The following is a 21,129-nucleotide window of genomic DNA, read 5'->3' on the forward strand; positions in this document are numbered from 1 at the left end:
GCTGGCTTCTTTGTAGAAACTAACAGGCTGATCCTATAATTCACATAGAATTGCAAGGGACCTTGAATAGCCAAAACAAGCCTGAAAAAAAAGTTGGAGGATCCATATTTCTCCATTTAAAAACTTACTACAAAGCAATGGTAACGAAGATGGGGGAAGGGTAAAGGCATACAGGTAGATATCTAAAACAGTAGAATAGAACTGAGCATTCAGAAACTCATAGGTCCATACTCAACTAATTTTTGACAAGGGCATCAAGGCCATTCAATAGAGAAAGAGTAATTTTTTCAATACGTGATGTTGGAACAACTAGATTACCACATGTAAAAGAATAAAATTGGACCTTTACCTCATAACTTACACAAAAATTAACACAAAATGTATCAAAGACCTAAATGCTAAGAGCTAAATCTATAACACTCTTAAAAGAAAACATGGGAGTATATCTTCAGGATTTCAGATTTGGCAATATATTCTTAGACATGACATCAAAAGAATAAGCAATAAAAGAAAATAAATTGGGCTTCATCGAAACTAAAAGCCTTTGTGCTTCAAAGGACACTATCAAGAAAGTGAAAAGGCAATCTCAGAATGGAAGAAAATATTGGTAGATCATATATCTGATAAGGGGATTGTATATAGAATATGTAAAGAACTCTTACAACTCAATAATAAAAAGACAAATAACCCATTTAAAAAATGGGTAAAGGATCTGAATAGACATGTTTTCCAAGGAAGATATACAAATGACTGATAAGCACATCAAAAGATACTCCACATACTTTCAAGATTCTCTCTGTCTTTTGGCAGTCTGACTGTGATGTGTCAAAGTGTTGTAACATTGATTATATCCTATTTGAATTTCATTGACTTCTTGGGTGTGTAGATTAATGTTTTTCGTCAGATTGAGAAATTTCAACCATTATTTCTTCAAATATTTTTTCTGCCCTTTTTTCTCTTGCTTCTCCTCTGTGACTCTCATTACATATTGGTTGATACGCTGAATGGTATCCTACAAGTCTCCGAGACTCCATTCATTTTTTTTTTCATTCCTTAACTTTCTCTTCTTTAGACTGAATAATCTACATTGATCTACACCACATTCAGCTGATCCTTTCTTCTGCAGCCTCAATTGTGCTGTTGAGCCCCTCTAGTAAAATTTTCATTCAGTTATTTTACTTCTCAACTCCAGAATTTCTATTTGGTTGTGTGTGTGTGTGTGAATTTTTGTCAAGCTTTCATTTAACTCTTTAAATATGGTTTCACTTAGTTCTTTAAACATATTTCTAATAGCTATTTGATGTCTCTATGAATTGCACCCAATATCTGGGCTTCCTTAGGGACAGTTTCTATTGACTGCCTTTTTATCTTGGGTATAGCCACACTTTCCAGTTTATTTGCGTGTCTTATTTTTGTTGTTGTTGAAAACTGGACATTTTAGATAATATATTGTTCTGATACCACCTCCTGGGGTTGTTGTCATTTCTGGCTTCCTAGGGATTACCCTAGGTCAGCATAGCTTAGTAGTCAGTCAGATTGAATGCTGCTGAAACTGCACTCCTTCTTGAATGTGACTTGAACTCAGCCAAAACTCAGATTGGGACTTGAACCCATGATCCCTGACTTAGGAGAGGACTCAAACCCATTGTCTTTTAATTGAAACTGCTCACCTGGTGTCAGGACTTACTGAAGCTCAGGTTCTTTTTTCTCAATGCAGAAAGAATTCAGTGTGAGGCAAAGTGGTAGGCAAAGAGTGAGCTTATTAACATAGGATGCTTGTGAGAGATACAAATGGGCAGGCAAGGGAGCACAGCAGCCCCAAGAACAAATCAAAGAAAAAGTGGGGAGGGGAGATGACCACCTTCTTCCTCATTTTTTGGTAGACATCAAGGCTTACATCATTAGTTCCTCCTTTGGCCCTATATGGTCTAAATGGGACTGTCATGGCACTATTTAAACATATGTATATTAGCAGAGGGGTGGTAACATATACTAAAATATGGTACTTCATATCAGGTTTCAGTATAATGTCCCCTTTCACCTAGTTTTTTTCCACTTTCACCTATATTCCTGCCTTGGCCACATGCAGAAATGCTACTCTTCAAGGACCATTAACTCCCTGAATTCATGTAACAAGATTCAGAACCCATATCTATTGTCTTGCATTTTAACAATCAGGACTTGCGGCTTGAGTGTGCCTGGTGCTTGAATGTGCCTGGTCTTCCTTCAAGTAGTGTAGATTGTTGCTAGGTTACTGGATTCTTTTCTTGCATGGTCATTAGCTTACAACAGTCTTGCAAACTCCCTTAAAATCCTCTCTCTGTCTTCAATCCTCCAGTGGGATACTCAAATTAACCATTTAATTATCCTACTCTATCACTTTGAGTTGGTTAGGCTTCCATTCAGTGCAAAGGTGATCTATGTATGAGTTAGGGAATGCATTCAAAATTGAGGGAGTTAACAAGTCTGCCTGGGCTTTCACTTCTTGCTTGCACAGGGTCTAAATGTCAGTCAGATATGAACAGTAGACTGGAGTCCTCTCTGGTGTTTCCTGTGTGTGAATCTAGCCCTACCCATGTGTATAGCATCCCAAATCAGCAGGAAAAAGTCAGAGTTTTCATATCCTTATTTGAACTGTCTTATTCCCTTCATTTTAAACTTTTGGCTGGTCTCTTGCTTGCCCCAATTGTTATTACAGCCTTAGGCAGCTTCCATGTTGGCCTTTGACTGTTTGCTACCAAGCACTATTGTTTTTAACAGAGCTGTGGACATGGGGCTTTTCCTTGGAACTCCAAATCCTATCAATCCCTTCTGGCACCAGCAAGGCCTATAATACCATGTTGCAGAGTCGGGGAAAGTGAGGATGGAACAAGTTCCAAGTTAAAATGTCACAGACCCTATTGTTCTTACCGAGGCTCAGTAGTTTTTCTTGAATAAATGTTTCTCAACTTGTTGTGTACCTTTAGTTAATTTCCAGAGTTCTGAAATGGTTGTTTCTAGTAATTCATCAGTTTTTTAGTTGCTTCTTTTGGAGAAAGGATTTGTCAAGGTCTTCTATCTACTCTTCTGGAAACTCTTCATGAGCATAACTAAAATTTTTCTAATATTTACGTTTAAAACATAAAAAGAACAGGTAAAATTAATATTAATTTTTAAATTTAATCCAGTATATCAAATTATCATTTAAACATGTAACTTGTATAGTTTTTCCAGCTTTATTGAGATATAATTGACATATAACATCATGTAAGTTTAAGTTGTACAATGTGATGATTGCTACAAGTATATATTGTGAAATGATTGCCACAATAAGGTTAATTAACACATTCATCACCTCATATAGTTGCCATTATTTTTTGTACAGTGAGAACATCTAAGATCTAACTCTCTTAGCAACTTTCAGGTATACAATATGGTATTGTTAACTACAGTCACCATGCTGTACATTAGGTCCATAGAGCCTATGTACCTTATAACAAGAAGCCTGTACCCTTTGACCAACATCTCCGCATTTCCCCTACTTCCCAGCCCCTGGCAACCACCAACCTACTATTTTTTCTTCTGTGAATTTGGCTTTTTTACAGTCCATATAAGTGAGATCATATAGTGTTTGTCTTTCTCTGTCTGACTTATTTTACTTAGTTAATGCCCTCAAGATTCATCCATGTTGCAAATGGCAGGATTTTCTCCTTTATCATGGCCGAATAATGTTCCACTGTACATATATCAAATTTTCCTTATTCATTTAAATTTTGAAGGACACTTAGGTTGTTTCTATGTCTTGGCTATTTTGAATAATGCTGCAATGAACATGGAGGTGCAGATATCTCTTTGAGACAGTGAATTCATTTTCTCCAGATATATACACAGAAGTTGGATTGCTGGATTATATGGTAATTCTGTTTTTAATTTTTTGAGGAACATCCATAGTGTTTTCCATAGTGGCTGCACCAACTTACATTCCCACCAACAGGGCACAAGGATTTCCTTTTCTCTACATCCTTGCCAACACTTATCTCTCTCGCTCTCTCTTTTTTTGATAACAACCATTCTAACAAGTGTAAGGTGATATCTCATTGTAGTTTTGATTTGCACTTCCATGATTAGTGACGTTGAGTACCTTTTCACGTACCTGTTGACCATGTATATCTTCTTTGGAAAAAAAAAAGTCTATTCAGGCCCTTTTCCAATTTTTAAGGTGGATTATTTGTTTTTGTTTTTTTGCTATTGCATTGTATGAGTTCTTATGCATTTTGGACATTAACCCCTCATCAGATATATGGCTTCAAACATTTTCTACCATTCAGGAGGTTGCCTTTTTATTTTGTTAATTTTTGTGTGTCTGGTGCAGAAGATTTTTAGCTTGATATAGTCTTATTGGTTTATTTTTGCTTCTGTTGCTTGGTACTTTGGTGTCAAATCCAAAAACTCATTGCCAAGCCATGTCAGGAAGATTTTTCCTATAATTTCGTCTAGAAGTCCTATGATTTCAGATCTTAAACTGAAGTCTTTAATCCATTCTGTGTTAACTTTTGTGTAAGAGGGGGGTTCGATTTTATTCTTTTGCATGTGAATATCCAGTTTTCACAACACCATTTATTGACGAGACTATCCTTTCCCCATGGGTGTTCTTGGCTCTCTTGTCAAATATTAGTTGATCATATACATATGGGGTTATTTCTGGGCTCTTGACTCTGTTCCCATGAGTCTCTGTGTCTGTTTTTATGCCAGTACCATACTGTCGTAATTACTATAGCTTTATTAGTATAGTTTGAAATCAGGAAGTGTGATGTCTCCAGCTTTGTTCTTCTTTCTCAGGATTGCTTTCGCTATTTGGGGTATTTTGTGGTTCCTTAAGAATTTTAGGATTGTTTTTATCTATTTCTGTGGAAAATGTTATTGAAATTTTGATAGAAATTGCATCAAATCTATATGGCTTTAGGTAGTATGGACATTTTAACAGTATTAATTCTTCTGATCCATGAACATGGGATATTCTTACATTTATTTGTGTTCTCTTCAATTTCTTTCATCAGTGTCTTATAGTTTTCAGTGTAGAGATCTTTTACTTCCTTGGTTAAATTTATTTCTAAGTATTTTACTTATTTATTTATTTATTTTGGCTGTGCCTCGTGGCTTGTGGGATCTTAGCTCCCCAACCAGGGATTGAACTCGCACCCTCGGCAGTGAAAGCACAGAGTCCTAACCACTGGACCACCAGGGAATTCCCAAAATTTTATTGTTTTTGATGCTATTGTAAATGGGAGTGTTTTCTTTGATTATTTTTAGCTAGTTTATTGCTAGTGTATAGAAATGCAACTGATTTTTGTATGTTGACTTGGTTATATAAATATTATTAATAAAGTACATTACATTTTTTAAAATACTGTCTTTGCAATCTGATATATATTTTACACCTACAGCTCATCTTAATTTGGATTAGTCACAATTTAAGTGTCTAATAGCCATATTGGCTAGTGGCTACTATACTGAGCATGCAGCTCTAACATTTGTTAGAGTAGAGAAAAGCAATTGATTTTTAATATCAATCTTATGTCTGGTCACTTTGTTAAACTCTCTTGTTATGTCTAATTTTCTGTCTTTGGATTCTTTTAGATTTTCTATATATAAGATCATATCATCTGCAAATAATAATGGACTTGTTTCAGCTGTTCCAACCGTTACACCACTTATTTTTCTTCTGTTACTGTGATGTCTAAGACAGTTATAAATAGAAGCAGTAATAGTAGGCAACATTGTCCTGTCTGATTTTACAAGAAATATTTCTAACATTTTGCCATTAAGATAGATATCTATAACAGGTTTTTGGTAGCAACTTTTCACTAGATTAAGGTGGTTGCCTTCTATTTCTAATTTGCTTAATTTACATACACACACATTCTTGGTAGGCATTTACTTTGCTCTTTATGCTTCTTTTGACATGGTCATATGCTTTTTATAGTAATATAAAAATTATATTTAGATATTCTCTAACTTAAGCTACCTTTGCGTTTCTGATAAAACTTTCATATCTATACATTTTGGTCATTGTTGTTGTTTGCAAACTTTTTTTAAAAAGGATTTTTGTATCTGTGTCCATGAAATAAATTGGGTCTCTCTCTGCTCTCCTTTAATTCATTATCCACACAGAAGTTCTAGTAATCTTTGAAAAATATTAAACTGATTATTTTACTCTATATAAGGCTATCAATAATTTTAAATTTTAATTAAAAACAAATCCAAATTCATTACTATGACCTATAAGGCTTTACAAAATCTGGCTGCATCATATGCTATTCTCCATTGCCTTAAGCTTTTTTCAATACTACTCAATATTTTTCTGGAGATCCTAGCACATCAAAGCAAGAAAAAGCAATAAATGAATTTCAAAGGAAGAAACAAACTATCATAATTGTGGATGTTAGTGTATATATGTAGAAAATGCAATATAACCTATAAATTATAAGCAAGTCTGATGGATGTAAAATCATGTAAAAAAATCAAATGTTTCTATATGCAATTAACAAATTGTTGGAAACTTAAATTTAAAGGATGCCATTTTCATTAACATAAAAAATCAGGTAGCTGAGGGACTTCCCTGGTGGTCCACTGGGTAAGACCCCATGCTCCCAATGCAGGGGGCCCGGGTTTGATCCCTGGTTGGGGAACTAGATCCCACATGCCTGCCGCAACTGAGTCCACATGTTGCAACTACAAGTCACATGCTGCTGCAACTAAGAAGTCTGAATGCTGCAACTAAAGATCCTGCGTGTCACAACTAAGATCTGGCGCAGCCTAAATAAATAAGTAAATATTTTTTAAAAATCAGGTAGCTGAGAGTAAACTTAACACAATATGTATAAAACCTCTATGGCAAAAATGATAAAAACTTTACTAAGATACATTTTGAAAAACCTAAATAAAGATATACCAAATTCACTGGGTGAAGGACTCAATATTTTTTTAAAAAACAGCCAGTTCTTTACAAATTGACCCATTAGGTTCAAAGCAGTCACAAGCAAAATCAGAATGAGACTTTTTGTGTACACTGACAAGCTGATTCTAAAAGATATATGAAACTACAAAGGGCCAAAATAGCCAAGTGACTTGAAGAAGAATAAGGTAGGGGACATGTTCTAATATTATAGTAAGTCTATAGTCATTAACACAGTATGATATTGGCACGAAGGTAGGTAAACCAATGGAACAGAATAGAGAGCCCAGAAACAGAAATCTATACGTTGGGTTCCCCAGGAAACAGACCCTGAGACTCTGAGATTTGTGGCAAGAAGTTTATTAAGGAATGTTTTTGGGCATAACACCTCTAAAAATGTAAGAGAAGCAGGGTTGGGTGGAGGTGATCTTCAGCTGATCCTCTTAGGAAATCTAGTTCTGAAGTCACCTTTCACAGTTGTCCCAGTTGAGTCCAGATATTTATGTTCACACATTGACTAGCCATTAGAAGTAGTCTGACACCAGGGAAAGCATGTAAATTCAGATAAGAAGCTTCTTTTGGCTGAGGGCATTTTCTGGAGAGTGAATGAGCTATAAGCCAGCAAAGTCCAGACTTTCTGGCAGCTGGAGGAACAAGTGCCTTGGTCCTGAAGTGGGATCTGGGTAGCACTCTATCCTCTTCTACTACTCAGATCCACCTCCTTCATATAAATCCACTCCATCCAGAACAACTCTTCCAGGATTCTGGTTGTTCTCTTCTCCTAAGGAATAGAGGTAGGCTAGTGGGATGAAGTATATATAGCACCTTCCACTACAGCTGGTTCCCAGGTCACAGCTGGTACCCATGTTCTCCTTCTTCCACAACTGGCTGAAGTGTTTCAGTGCAGCTGACTTTTATGACTCATGTTCACATTGTTCACATACCAGGTAGGAAAATAGAGATTTCACAAAGGGGAAAAGAAAGATTCTCTTCGTCTTTGGCTAGCTCCTTTACTGGTCTTGGTGACTCACCTGGTGAAGTAAGTCAGACCCTCAACCCTGTGTGGTCTGAGCCCCTAGTCACTGTGTCCTTCTCAGGTCATTGCTGCTATACTTGTCCATTTACTGTCAAGACTGGAAAATAGAGTCCCAGGAGCACCAAGTGGATCATCTCAGTATCGAACATGTTCTTCCTGTCTCCATAGTGTAACAGCAATCCTGCCTCCTCCTAATGGTCGGGGTCAGTATTCTGACTCACTTCTTTCCCTCTTGGCACAAGCAGCACAAAGGGAATGGGCAGGAGTTGTAGCTTTAAGTTTTATGGGACTCTTTCTGTGTCCATGTGGAAGCACTCTCCCTCTGAGAATGAAGACCTCTGGAACAACGGAGCATAGAGTTGTGGGGAAATAGAGCACAAATTCCCCTCATAGCATATTTTTCCCCACCACAGGTACCTCTAATACCAATAGGTCAGCCAGCTTGTATAGCCCAAGTGGCAGGGCTGTGTACACCAAAGCCTAGACCTACTACATAGCCATTTCCTGCTCTGAGCTCCATTTCTGAATAACTTCTTCTATGGCAGTGCTGTCATTGGAGGATATTCACCACTGAGCTTCTTGGTGATGCTGGTGACCCTCTCAATAGCACTTTCCTTATCACTTTGGTAAATGCAGCATCCTCCAGGCCCTCCTACAACACGTAGTCAGCTGATGAGTTTTCTGGTCTTATAGAATATGTCCCCTCTAGCATGCCCACTTCTGGGTCTTTTGATTCCTTCCTCTACCATTTTCCACAGCATTTCCAGCATTTGTACTTTACATAGTGTGAATGGCATTTTTTCTAAGCTTCTAAGAGCAATTCTAGAAGCGTACTAGCTTTGTCTCTCAGGGTCCTTGCCAGTATATTAAAATCCTGTGTCACAGGTGAGTGCTCCCATATTTATAAACTCTCCCTCCTCCAAGCTTCTGTTTCACCCACCCGCTCACGCTGGCCTATTTATCTAGTACCTTGAGGATCCAGGTCCATATATACTCTTTCAGCTCTTGCCAGTATTTGTTGGCAAGGTCCTGGAGCTTCTTTATCCCACAGTCCCTTTCTTCACTTAACAGGCCTAGGACTTCCCTGGCCAGGTTAGTTGTTGGTCACCTGAGGGGAGGTGTGGGAGGGCCCTGAGTAAGGCGCATGCCGACTTGTGAAGCAGAAGTCTCAGTATCTTCAAGCATGGGAGGCAGCACTGGCCTTTTACAGGGAAGAGTAGGCTACTTCTTCATGCCCAGAAGGCTCAGAGCATTCTAAGAATTCAAGATACTTGAGTGCATCAACTCAGATAGCCTTATTCCAAGTGCCAGGTCCTACCCCTTCCCACATAGGTCCTGACCCTGGCATAGAAGACTTACTGGGGTTGAGAAGTCAACCTTTGAATTTCTACTACTCTTATAATTAAGTCCTGTGAATGTTGGCTATGCACTCTTTCTGGACTTAGTGATTGCTTATGTATTTGCCTTATGAGTTTTCTTTACCCTGGGTATGGGCAAACTATGGCCAGGGAGGCCAAATCCAGCCTGTTTTTTGTAAATAAAGTATTATTGGAACACTGCCATGCTTGTTCACTTACATATTTTCTATAGTGGCTTTTGCACTATAACTACAGAGTTGAAAAGCTGTGACAGGCTGAATGATCCACAGACGAAAATAGTTACTATCTAGTCCTATACTGAAAAAGTTTGTCAATCCTGCTTATACATTTCTTTTTTTTTTCTTCTCAGATCTTACATTTGCTTTTATACTTATTTCGTTGATTCTGTGATACATTTTTTTTCCAATTTGGGAATATGATTTTTTAAAAACATAGCAATAATCCCTGTAACTAAATAATTATACATTGGTCAGATTATTTCCTTGGGATAACTTCCTGGAAGTGGAATTCCAGTAGAAGTGTGTACACATTTTTAAGACTTTCTGATACAAATTCCAAAAACTTTATATCACAAGATGATATTTTTTAATGTTTTCCAATTCAATAGGCAAAAAATATACCTCACTTTTAAATGAACATATCTGTTACAAGTTAAAAACCCCAAATATTTCAAAAACCTTGCTTATACTTTTCAATATGTTCTTTTCTGTGCATGCATTATATCTCAAAATTTAAAAAGAAAAAAAACCTTTCCGTTATCTACATAATCTGAGAATGTATATATTACATGCAATTATTATGCTTTCATGTTAATAATTCTTTGTTGGTATAAAAGAATTATTGCTGCAGGCTAATTCATCAGTCCAAGGAGCACCACAAGATAGCTGTCTGAGGGTCATCAAAAGTGATCTGAAAAGTTCTTTTCTGTATCTGAGACATGACCTTGGGAATAAGGCAACACTGGGGAGAGTTACCAGAGGTGACTTGTTCAAGGGAAAGGTGATATGTGTTTACCATTCGGGGGCATAATACCTTTTTAACAGTTACCATGGGAGTGTAGGCATGTAAAAGAGCAGATGGGTCACTGGAGATCTTTACCTAGACATGAGAAGATTGAATAGGTTTGTGCATGAACATATTCACTAACACACAATTTTGGTTATGTGTCTAATACAGGGGTGGATTCTTCGGGGAATGATAAAGAGGTGGTAGCTACAGCCCCCTCCTCCGTGTGTGTGTGTGTGTGTGTGTGTGTGTGTGTGTGTGTTTAATGAAGGGGGAGTGATATGTCATGGTAATGCATGAAGATATTTTGCAAGGGTGATGGGAAAACTGGCCTTTTTTTGCATCCTTTTTGATGTGGTAGATCTATATTCTTTTTTTCTCCTTAATCCTCTTCCCCCTTCCCTGCTTTGTTAAAAGTATTGCCTTTTTAAGCAGCTGAGAAGGAGGGTGGGGGTAGTGTCATATTTTGAGCTGAATCACAGGGAACTCAGGCTCTTAGGCACATATGGAAGAGGTGGCATTCTGAGAGATTTAGGGATAGGATATTTCAGAGGGGGAGTTAAGGAATTCAGTGAATGGAAGCTCCTGAGAAAAGTTTTTGAGCTGGCTGGTGACAACTTTAGGTCTTCTTGGTCTCAATCAGGTTGAAGCTACCTTTTTGAGCCAACAGCCCACTTTTCCTTATTTTTGTTCTCTTTCTTATAGGGTAGAGAGTATTTTGTGGAGAAAAATAGATGATAGAACTGGAAAATATAACCGCTAGAGTGAGGTGTAGGCTTCCCAACTAGAATATTAGGAGCCATATCTGCATCTAGTGAAGGGATGGGCCCCATTCTTGGTTAACATCCTTAATGTGAAGTTGCATTATGTCACTTTCATATTATTTTTCTTAAATAAGAAATGTGGCTGCTTTTGGCCAAGAATTCTGTTAATGCTGATTGTTTTGTTCATGTCTTCATGTGCCACGTAGGTTGGGACTAGTTGTCTTCAGTGACCATATTTTTCCATAACTTCTGTTTTCTTAAGCCAATCCCAAGCTGGGGAAAGTTTACCAGAGAGACTTTTCAGAAAAATTAAATCAACATAAGCATAATGATTTTTTTAATTAAAGATACATGTTCTCATTTTATTCCAATGTTAAAATGAATCTAGGAATAGTAATATTATATTAATTTTCAGGAGCTATAGTGGAATGTTCTCATGGTAGGGGTTCATTTTCCCTTTTACCTGATATTTGTTTTTTAAATTATTGAGGTATAATTGACATATAACATTATATTAGTTTCAGGTGCACAATGTAATGATTTCATGTTTGTATATATTGCAAAATGATCACAAGAAGTCTAGTTAACATCCATCACCATATGTTGTTACACATTTGTGTTTGTGTCATAAAACTTTTAAGATCTATTTTCTTAGCAACTTTTAAATATGCAATACAGTATTATTAACTATAGTCACCATGCTGTATGTTACATCTCCATGACCTATCTATTTTATAATTGGAAGTTTGTACCTTTTGACTCCTTCACCTATTTTGGCCTTCCCCCCACACTGTGTTTCCCCCTCCCCACCTCTCACTCCACCTTCACCTCTGGTAACCTCTAATCTGTTCTCTGTATCGATGAACTTTTTAAAAAAAAAAAAAACATTCTACATGTGAGATCATATAGTATGTGTCTTTCTCCCATAAAAATAGCTTACTGATACAGGGAATGCTAATTGTCCCTAAATCTACTCTTTCCTACTTCCTCAGTAATAGTTCTCTCCCCAATATTTAGCAGCTGATAGTCAGACTAAAGACTCTATTTTGCCAACTCTGTTGCAGATTGGTAAGGCCTTGTAAACAAATTTCAGGCAATGATAAGTAAGTAGAAATGTTCCTAAATGTTGAAGGTGTACATTTCTATTCTCCTTCCTCCTCCTGCTGGCTGTGATGCAGATGTTATCACATCCGCTAGAGCAGGAATCCACAAAGTATGACCTGAGGGCTGGCTGGCTGTTCTAGAAACAAGGTTTTATTGGAAATCAGCCTTGCTTATTTATTTACATATTGTGTATAGCTTCTTTTGCATTACAAAGATGGAGTGATAAGTTATGACAGAGACCATATGGCCAGCAAAGCCTAAAATATCGAATATCTGGCTCTTTAAGCAAAGTTTACTGACTCCTGGGCTAGAGCATGAATTGCCTTCTTGGACCACAAAGACACTGAGAAAACAATACGTTACAACTTAATGTTCTTTTATCTGGGGATTTCTTTTAATATTTAATGTAGCTATTTTTAACTGATAGCTTGATGAAGGGATCATATCACTAATTATAGTTTATAATATTTTCTGTGCATCTTAGCCATGAACGTTTTATTAATATTTGATTGAACTTTTAATTGGGTTTCTTATTAAAGCTAATTTAAAAGTAAATTTGGTATTAAGACCTGGAAGGTATATACATTCCAAAGTTCCATCTGGGTGATGGTTGGAGGCACAGGCATGGACAGGGTCAGTGGATGGACAATGGAGGGACATGGGCAGGGTGAGGATGGAGTCCTGGGGGGCAGCAGAGTTTATGGGGTGGGTGTAAGAGACAGTGAAGGAGACTAAGAAAAAGAGGCCAGAGATTCAGGAAGAGAACCTGGGGTGAGCAGCAGATCTCAGGCACCATATAAGGGGAGAGAATTGAGTTGTGTCAAGAATTGTGTTAAAAGCTGAAGAAAGGACACATCGGATAAAGAATGAGGAAAAAATGAATTAACAAGTTAGGAAGTCTTTAATTTTCAAGGGAATGCAAATTAAAACCATAATAAGGTATGATATCACAGCCCCTAGGATGGCTAAAATCAAAAAGTTAGAGAATAACAAGTCTAGTGAGACACGTAGAAACTGGAACCCTTGGCCACTGCTGAGGGAATTAAAATGGTACCGTCTGATAGCGTCTAAATGTTAAATATGGAGTTACCATATGACCATATGACCTAGTAATTCTACTTCTAGGTATATATCCATGAGAAATGAACACATGTTCACACAAGAACTTGTTCATTAATGTTCTCACCAGTGTTATTCATAATACCCAGAAGGTGGAAATAATCCAGATGTCCATCAACTAATGAATGATGAACAAAATGTGGCATATCCATACAATGGAATATTATCTGGCAATAAAAAGCATTGAAGTACTGATACACACTGCGACATGGGTGAACCTTGAAAACATTATGCTAAAGAAAGTAGCCAGTCACAAAAGGCCATATATTATAAGATTGAAAGAAAATAGAGTGACAAAAAGTATATTAATGATTGCTCAGGGCTGGTAGGGGGTGGTGGGAAGATGTGGGGTGATTGCTAAAGGGTATGGGGTTTCTTTTTGAGGTGATGAAAATGCTCTAAAATTAAGTGGTGATGATTGCACATATCTGTGAATATGCTAAAAATGACTGAATTGTGAGCTTTAAGTTGGTGAATTGTATGGTATGTGAACTATATCTCAATAAATCTGCTTTAAAAATTAGGATGTCACCAATAGCTTTTGAGGAAGCATTTTAAATAGAGTATAAATTGGTGAGGATAGAAGACTGTGGCATGTGAATGGGAGGTGTGGAGCCATGTAGGGGAAGCAGTTTTGAGAGAAGGTTATTTTAGGTTTGGGACGGTGTGAAGTTGCTTGGAGAGCAGCAGTAGAATCCTGTAAGTGTAGAGGAAGAGTAGTGACCAAGGGAGAGAAGTGATGATTGATGTAGTTAGGGCCAAAGGAAGTTCTTAGGAGATATAGAGATGGCAAGGTGAACTTTCTGAAACCTGTTTTTTTCCAAAATGTGAGAGAAGAATCCTGGGAGCTCATTGAAAAGAGGAACGGCATCAGATTTATTTTTGTAATCTCAGTATCTAGTTAACTTAATGGTAAAGGCACATTTATTCATTCTCTAAACATTTAACAAGGGCATACTCTGTGCCAGGTACAGAGCTCATGGCTGGGGATCCAGCAGGGAGGCCTAACAGACAAATCTCTCATAGAAGTCACATTCAAGTTTGTGGGGTAAAACAGTGCATGGGTTGTGGAGGAGACAGTGTTCACTGAATATTCATGTGCTCCTCTCTTTTTCCCAGCATTCCTTGCAGTGAGGTTGGAACCATGTGACTAAATCTGGCCAATGGACTGTGGGCATGCATCGCTTTCTGGTTTAGGCTGTATAAAGCCAGTGTGCAGCCTCCATATCTCCTCCTCTGCTATGGTTACCTTGGAAACCACATGCTCATGAAATAATACTTTTCCATATTAACTGCAATATGCTCTCATATCTCCTATTTGTTTTGATTCGCCTTCTCTCCATTTCTCTTTCTGTCTCCTGCCATCTCTTCTTCCATCCCCCTGTCTTGATTTTTCTTTCAAGGGCTGGTTCCAACAGCTTAAACTGATTTCATGAGTGATTATTAGGCTCTTTGAAAAAAGTGTTGTAGATCAGCATTTTCAACATTTAATCTGTACATGAATCATAAGGGATCTTGTTAATGCAGATTCTGATTCAGTAGGTCTGAGTTAGGGCCTGAGAGTTTCTAAAAGGCTCCCAGGTGATGATGGTGCTTGTTCAAGGACCACACTTTATTTTATTTATTTATTTTTTTTTTTGTGGTATGCAGGCCCCTCACCACCGTGGCCTCCCCCACCGCAGAGCACAGGCTCCGGACACGCAGGCCCAGCGGCCATGGCCCACGGGCCCAGCCGCTCCGCAGCATGTGGGATCCTCCCGGACCGGGGCACGAACCCGCGTCCCCTGCATTGGCAGGCGGACTCCCAACCACTGCACCACCAGGGAAGCCCAAGGACCACACTTTAAATAGCAAGGTTCTAGAGGGTATTCCTGAACTCTGGTAATGAAATTTCTAACAAAAACTTATTTCTCTGGAATAATGCACACATGCACATGCAACAGATTTGTATGTATGCATACAAATGTATGCATATGTATGTATATGTGTCCTCACAGTTGCTTGTCAATATATCTCCTCCCAGGCACCCTGAATGGTACCTTTCTTCTTAAAGACAGGATATGTTCAAACTTTTGTTTATTAACTGGTGTTTTAGTAGTGTGCCATTTCATTATATCTGTTGAGTGGGTGAACACACATAGTCATTCTTGAGAACAGTTATGAATGTCTGTGTGTGGAGGAGAGATGCTAGGGGGTTAGGAGATCAAAACCCTATGAGAGATGAAGCAAGCTTCTTGTGCCTGGTGGAATTCCCACTCCCTTGCTTGGCTTCTTCCAATCTCTGTTGCTCATGAGAGCTCTTTTAGGGACATCAGAACATGTAATTCCTGCTGTCTGTAAATGTCTCCTTTGGTTTTCATCTCCTAAATGAAGTTCATCTTCTTTGTGTCTGTTGACATGTGCCATAAGTCTCATCACCTTCCAGTCTCTTAAATCCTCTGCCCTTATTTGCAGGACCCTACACTTATGTATGTATTATTATCGTTGGCACGGTTGTTTTCATGACAATACATCAACATGTTTGCTAACAGTGATGAATCTGGGGGAACAACTGATACAAAAATATGAGATTTACACAGAGAAGAATTAGCTGAAAGTACATAAATCATCAACATTAATACTATTAAAGTAAGAGCTGACTGTAAGGGCCTCTGTACTGCCATAGCAGCATTTAGTGTTTTGATGGTAACCTTTACATATACACTAATTTTATGTCATTATAGGAGTAATGTTTATGAGAAAAACAAAACAATCTTTCTTCAAATATGCACCATTAAGAAATACAATAAATCCTTGAACATCCTCTAATTTAGAGTCAAAAATGCCTTACATTTCCAATCTACTCTTTTTCTTTTCTTTTTTAAAAATTTAATTGAAAAAACTGAAGAATAGTTGCTTTATAATGTTGTGTTAGTTTCTGGTGTACAGCAAAGTGATTCAGTTATGTGTGTGTGTGTGTGTGTGTGTGTGTATTCTTTTCCATTATGGTTTATTACAAGATATTGAATATAGTTCCCTGTGCAATACAGTAGGACCTTGTTGTTTACCTATTTTACGTACAGTAGTTTGTATCTGCTAAACCCAGACTCCTAATTTATCCCCCACCTCCCCTTTCCCCTTTGGTAACCACAAGTTTGCTTTCTATGTCTGTGATTCTGTTTCTGTTTTGTAAATAAGTTCATTTTGTATCATATTTTGGATTCCACATATAAGTGATATCATATGATATTTGTCTTTGTCTGACTTACTTCACTTAGTATGATAATCTCTAGGTCCATCCATGTTGTTGCAAATGGCAATATTTCATTCTTTTTAATGGCTGAGTAATAGTCCACATTTTATATATATATATATATATATATATATATATATACATATATATATGTATATATATACCACATCTTCTTTATCCATTCATCTGTTGGTGGACATTTAGGTTGCTTCTGTGTCTTGGCTATTGTAAATAGTGCTGCTATGAACATTGGGGTACATGTATCTTTTTGAATTACAGATATTTGCCCAGGAGTGGGATTGCTGGATCATATGGTAACTCTATTTTTAGTTTTTAAAGGACCATCCATACTGTTTTCCATAGTGGCTGTACCAATTTACATTCCCACCAACAGTGTAGGAGGGTTCCCTTTTCTCTACACCTTCTCTAGTATTTATTTGTTTATTTAAAGAATTATTTTTTAAATTTTATTTTATTGTTTTATTTATTTACTTTTTGGCTGCATTGGTTCTTTGTTGCTACATGCGGGCTTTCTCTAGGTGTGGCGAGTGGGGGCTACTCTTTGTTTTGGTGCACAGGCTTCTCATTGCAGTGGCCTCTCTTGTTGCAGAGCATGGGTTCTAGGTGTGCGGGATTCGGTAGTTGTGGCACGTGGGCTCAGTAGTTGTGGCTCGCAGGCTCTAGAGGGCAGGCTCAGTACTTGTGGTACGTGGGCTTAGTTGCTCCGTGGCATGTGGGATCTTCTCAGACCAGGACTTGAACCTGTGTCCCCTGCATTGGCAGGCAGATTCTTAACCACTGCACCACCAGGGAAGTCCTCTCCAGTATTTATTATTTGTAGATTTTTTAATAATGGCCATTCTGACTGATGTGAGGTTATACCTCACTGAAGTTTTGATTTGCATTTCTCTAATAATTAGCAACACTGAGCATCTTTTTGTGTGCCTGTTGACCATCTGGATGTCTTCTTTGGAGAAATGTCTATTTAGGTCTATTTAGGCCCATTTTTTGATTGGGTTGTTTGGTTTTTTGTTATTGAGTTGTATGAGCTGTTTGTATATTTTGAAAATTAAGCCCTCGTTGGTCACATCATTGGCAAATATTTTCTCCCAGTCCATAAGTTGTATTTTTGTTTTGTTTATGGTTTCCTTTGCTGTGCAAAAGCTTTTAAGTTTGATCAGGTCCCATTTGTTTATTTTTGCTTTTATTTTTATTGTCTTGGGAGACTGATCTAAGAAAACATTGCTATGATTTATGTCAGAGAATGTTTTGCCTATGTTGCCTTCTATATTTTTCTGTTTTTCCTAATCTCTTATGTGCCTGCCTGCAAAAATGTGAGGAGAACAGCACCTGAGCATTTTACACGGACCCTTGGTTCTGAGCAAAGTTGGCTTCCCCATGCACTAATCTCTGTGCTTTAGCCCACAGAGACCAGCATTAGGCATGGCTTTGAATTCTGATAATGACATATTTCAGCTGATTTGTCAACCAGAGCTGTTTGTCAGTGGCCAGCCTCTTTAAGTGGCATAAGGAATCCAGTAAAACAGAACCTTAAATCAGAATTCTAATGATTCATAAAACATAAAACAAACCTTAAATCTAAAGGGTACTTGAGTACCATCTTTTGGCCATGAGGCCACATACTACAAACTAAGGCAAAAACTGAAGACCTGGAGCGGCCTGATGTATGAGAATAGGAAAGTTGTCCACAGCCCCAAATAAATGGCAGACCACACAATTCTGCCTCCAGAATGGTTAATAATGGTGTGTGGAGGCTCTTCTCCAAAGATGGCCTTCCAATGAGGCATGCCTCCCTTGACAGACTTTCTGGCAGGTGGGTGTGCCAACAGATGGGTGTTCAGGCACACAGGTGTTCAGATGTTACTGGCAAACTTGGATCTACATGCCCTACATGTAGCAAAGCCAATCTACTGACACTGGTTGTAGTGAAGGAAAGTAAAGTGCTTATTGCAAGGCACCAAGCAAAGACAACGGACAGTTCTTGCTCAAAAGACCAGAACTCCCTGATGGCATACAGGGAAGTGTTTTTAAAGGCAGCACTAGGGGTGTGGGTTTCAGGGTGTATGATCAGCTCATGGACACTCTTCTGACTGGTTGGTGTTGAAGTAACAGGGTGAAGTTTCAAGAATCTGAATCATCAACTTCTGGTCCCAATGAGTTCAGAGTCTATGTACTTGTGGTCAGCAGTTTCCATCTGGTGGGAATCTGGTTTCTGTAAAAACAACTTAGGAATGTGCATCAGACATTATTATCTATGTCCTTCAGAGAGAAATGGAAGGTCTGGTGACTCTGCTGTATGGCTGATCTATTGTTTAAATTTTTACTAGTTTCCCTGCCTGACAGCTATTCTTTGTTTCTACATGTTCACATTTTCCTAATCATTAACTCTTGAGCCAGCTTTTGAGACTCAGGGGAGCCTGAAGCAAAGCCTTTTACTTAAGAGAGAGGGAGCACAGGGTGGTAGGCTTGTATACCTGAGAGGGTCCCAAAGAGTCCTGCTTGGTATAACAGAAAGACAGATGTTCAGACTGATTTCAACAGATTGACAGATGTTCCGACAGACAAGTGTTTGGACACATGGACATTCAGACACACGATTATCAGACACATGGACAGGGGTTCAGACAGATGTTTGAACAGACTGACATTCAGAAAAATGAACAGATGTTCAGACAGATGGTTGGTTGGACAGATGTTCAGACAGAGAGCCTGATAAGCATTTTGCAGATAAGCATGCAGACAGATGGATGTTTGCACAGACAGACTGATGTTCGGGCAGTGGGTGTTCAGACGGGTGGACATAAGTTAAGAAAGATAGACATTCCAACAGATGGACATTGGAACAGATTGATACACATTCAGACAGATGGGCATTCTGACAGATGGGTGTTCTGACACACAGATATTCTGAGATGGACTTTCTGAAAAATGGATATTCTGATAGATTCACATTTAGACAGATTAATATTGAGAAAGACATTCTTACAGATGGACATTCAAACACATGGACAGACATTCTGACAGAGAAACTTTCTGGCAGACAGACTTTCTGACAGATGGGCATGTGGACAGATGGGTGTTCAGATGGATGGATGTCCCCACTAACTGACAGTTAGGCAGATGAACAGATATTCACAGAGAGGGAAGTTCAGACAAACAATTCTTCTGACAGACATTTCAGCAGACAGGTGTGCTGACAGATGTTTGGTGGCAACCCTGGATGAAGTGAGTCTATCTGTGCCATTTTTTCCAATACCATTTGCTCACTCAATGTCTCTGTATCACATTTTGGTAATTCTTGCAATATTTCAAACTTTTTCATTATCATTTAATTTGTTACGGTGATCTGTGATCAGTGATCTTTGATATTACTATTGTAATTGTTTTGGGGTGCCAAGAATGGCACCCGTACAAGATGGTGAACTTAATTAATAAATGTGTGTGTTCTGACTGCTTCACTGACAGGCTGCTCCCCCATCTCTTTCCCTATCCTTGGGCCTTTCTCTACCTTAAGACACAACAATATTTAAATTAGGTCAATCTAGAGGCCTACAATGACCTCTAAATATTCAAGTGAAAGGAAGAATCACATGTGTCTCACTTTAAATCAAAAGCTAGAAATGATTAAACTTAGGGAGGAAGGCATATCAAAAGCCCAGATAGGCCAAAATCTAGGCCTCTTATGCCAAACAATTAGCCAAATAGTGAATGCAAAGGAAAAGTTCTTGAAGGAAAGTAAAAGTGCTACTCCTTTGAACACATGAATGATAAGAAAGTGAAACAACCTTATTGCTGATATGAAAAAAGTGTTAGTGGTCTGGATAGAAGATCAAACCAGCCACAACATTGCCTTAAGCCAAAGCCTAGTCCAGAGCAAGGTCCTAACTCTCTTCAATTCTATGAGGGCTTTGAGTAGTGAGGAAGCTACAGAAGAAAAGTTTGAAGTTAGCAGAGGTTGGTTCATGAGTTTATGGAAAGAAGCTGTCTCTACAACATCAAAGTGCAGGGGCTGATGTAGAAGATACAGCAAGTAATCTAGGACATCTAGCTAAGATAATTAATGAAGGTGGCTATATCAAACAACAGATTTTTAATATAGCCTCATATTGGAAGACGATGTCATCTAGGACTTTCATAGCTAGAAAGGAGAAGTCAATGCCTGGCTTTAAATCTTCAAAGGACAGGCTGACTCTCTTGTTAGTGTTTAATGCAGCTGGTGATTCGAAGTTGAAGCCAGTGCTCATTTACCATTCTGAAAATCCTAGAGACCTTAGGAATTATGCTAAATCTACTCTGCTTGTGTTCTATAAATGAAACAACAAAGCCTGGATGACAGCGCATCTGTTTTCAAAATGGTTTACTGAATATTCTAAGCCCACTGTTTAGATCTTCCACTCAGAAAAAAAGATTCCTTTCAAAATATTACTGCTCACTGGCAATGCACCTGATTATCCAAGAGCTCTGATGGAGATGTACAACAAGATTAGTGTTTTCATGCCTGCATCTGTTCTGGGTCAAAGAGTAATTTTGACTTT

This window comes from Delphinapterus leucas, chromosome 3 (assembly GCF_059928025.1).
Source record: "Delphinapterus leucas isolate spDelLeu-1000000601 "Yukka" chromosome 3, BTC_Dleu_Yukka2, whole genome shotgun sequence".
NCBI classification, from domain to species: Eukaryota; Metazoa; Chordata; class Mammalia; order Artiodactyla; family Monodontidae; genus Delphinapterus; species Delphinapterus leucas.